The sequence below is a fragment of the Oncorhynchus clarkii genome, chromosome 2, assembly GCF_045791955.1.
Source record: "Oncorhynchus clarkii lewisi isolate Uvic-CL-2024 chromosome 2, UVic_Ocla_1.0, whole genome shotgun sequence".
Taxonomy (NCBI): Eukaryota; Metazoa; Chordata; class Actinopteri; order Salmoniformes; family Salmonidae; genus Oncorhynchus; species Oncorhynchus clarkii.
In genome coordinates, this window is record NC_092148.1 from 9831478 (window position 1) to 9833977 (window position 2500).

A 2500-nucleotide genomic window follows, 5' to 3' on the forward strand; every position below is an offset into this window, starting at 1 on the left:
AATGCATTGTAGTTTGGGACATTTAAAAAATGTTTTTATATTAAAACATTTGGGGCTATATGATCACACCGGTAATAGATCTGTTGTTGTATTACTTGTGAGGCACAGCTGAGTGAGCATACATTTAAATAATTTGCTTTTTATTTTTATTTTACTGGGCTGATCTGATGGTCAGTCTCAGCAGAGGGAGAGAGCAGCAGACTGAGGGTCTGTCTCAGCAGAGGGAGAGAGCAGCAGACTGAGGGTCAGTCTCAGCAGAGGGAGAGAGCAGCAGACTGAGGGTCAGTCTCAGCAGAGGGAGAGAGCAGCAGACTGAGGGTCAGTCTCAGCAGAGGGAGAGAGCAGCAGACTGAGGGTCAGTCTCAGCAGAGGGATAGAGCAGCAGACTGAGGGTCAGTCTCAGCAGAGGGAGAGAGCAGCAGACTGAGGGTCAGTCTCAGCAGAGGGAGAGAGCAGCAGACTGAGGGTCAGTCTCAGCAGAGGGAGAGAGCAGCAGACTGAGGGTCAGTCTCAGCAGAGGGAGAGAGCAGCAGACTGAGGGTCTGTCTCAGCAGAGGGATAGAGCAGCAGACTGAGGGTCAGTCTCAGCGGAGGGAGAGAGCAGCAGACTGAGGGTCAGTCTCAGCAGAGGGAGAGAGCAGCAGACTGAGGGTCAGTCTCAGCAGAGGGAGAGAGCAGCAGACTGAGGGTCAGTCTCAGCAGAGGGAGAGAGCAGCAGACTGAGGGTCAGTCTCAGCAGAGGGAGAGAGCAGCAGACTGAGGGTCAGTCTCAGCAGAGGGAGAGAGCAGCAGACTGAGGGTCAGTCTCAGCAGAGGGAGAGAGCAGCAGACTGAGGGTCTGTCTCAGCAGAGGGCAGCAGACTGAGGGTCAGTCTCAGCAGAGGGCAGCAGACTGAGGGTCAGTCTCAGCAGAGGGAAGCAGACTGAGGGTCAGTCTCAGCAGAGGGCAGCAGACTGAGGGTCAGTCTCAGCAGAGGGCGGCAGACTGAAGGTCAGTCTCAGCAGAGGGCAGCAGACTGAGGGTCAGTCTCAGCAGAGGGCAGCAGACTAAGGGTCAGTCTCAGCAGAGAGCAGCAGACTGAGGGACAGTCTCAGCAGAGAGCAGCAGACTGAGGGTCAGTCTCAGCGGAGGGAGAGAGCAGCAGACTGAGGGTCAGTCTCAGCAGAGGGAGAGCAGCAGACTGAGGGTCAGTCTCAGCAGAGGGAGAGAGCAGCAGACTGAGGGTCAGTCTCAGCAGAGGGAGAGCAGCAGCAGACTGAGGGTCAGTCTCAGCAGAGGGAGAGCAGCAGCAGACTGAGGGTCAGTCTCAGTGGAGGGAGAGAGCAGCAGACTGAGGGTCAGTCTCAGCGGAGGGAGTGAGCAGCAGACTGAGGGTCAGTCTCAGCGGAGGGAGAGAGCAGCAGACTGACGGTCAGTCTCAGCGGAGGGAGAGAGCAGCAGACTGAGGGTCAGTCTCAGTGGAGGGAGAGAGCAGCAGACTGAGGGTCAGTCTCAGCGGAGCGAGAGAGCAGCAGACTGAGGGTCAGTCTCAGCGGAGGGAGAGAGCAGCAGACTGAGGGTCCACCTCTCAACATCCCTCCGCTCTCCCGTTCCTCCACTGAAACTGACCAAAAAGGGACACCTTCTTCCAGCTGTTGGCGAAACTCAAGTCGCAGAGGGAGAGAGCATTATTTCCGCCTCATTCACAAATTCATGTTGTTACTCCTATGACCAGAGAAAGTGAAATATTCCTTGATATTAAAAAGACCCAAGCCGCTAATAATAACAAGCCTGTAGATACACTTTCCTACTCATTCATCACTGCTGCACTGCTTGTTGCAGAGCTGAGTGGAAATAGGAAGAAAATGCATTTTATGGCTTATAAAAGTGTTGAATACAAAGTGTTGAATACAAAGTGTTGAATACAAAGTGTTGAATACAAAGTGTTGAATACAAAGTGTTGAATACAAAGTGTTGAATACAAAGTGTTGAATACAAAGTGTTGAATACAAAGTGCTGAATACAAAGTGCTGACAGTGCCGAGTAAGTAACTTAAACATGAACTCAGTCATAAAAACAGCAGCTCTTTGCTGTATTACATTTCATCGTAGCTTTCTTTATGCTGCTACGTTGCTGTAGACACGGTCATCTGAGCTATCTGATTGGCCAGCGATGGCATAGTTCACTTGATTTCCTATCCAGGCCCACCGGGAAGGCAGTGTTTGTAACTTCAGACAAATGAAATGGTAACAGTTTCCTTGCCCGGCCGGCGCGCAGGGCAACACAAGATCGACTAGAAATACCTTGGAGATGGACAAGTCGATCGATCAGTTGGTCAGAATACTGCTGTGACAAAAAGGGGAGGGGTCAGAATACTGCTGTGACAAAAAGGGGAGGGGTCAGAATACTGCTGTGACAAAAAGTGGAGGGGTCAGAATACTGCTGTGACAAAAAGGGGAGGGGTCAGAATACTGCTGTGATAAAAAGGGGAGGGGTCAGAATAATGCTGTGATAAAAAGG

General features: G+C 51.6%; 1 protein-coding gene across 1 annotated transcript in view; it reads right to left on the minus strand.

The window, feature by feature from the left end:
- LOC139379205 (ephrin-A4-like) overlaps positions 1 to 2500 on the minus strand; it is an 89590-nt gene that overhangs the window by 11042 nt on the left and 76048 nt on the right. The window lies entirely within an intron of this gene.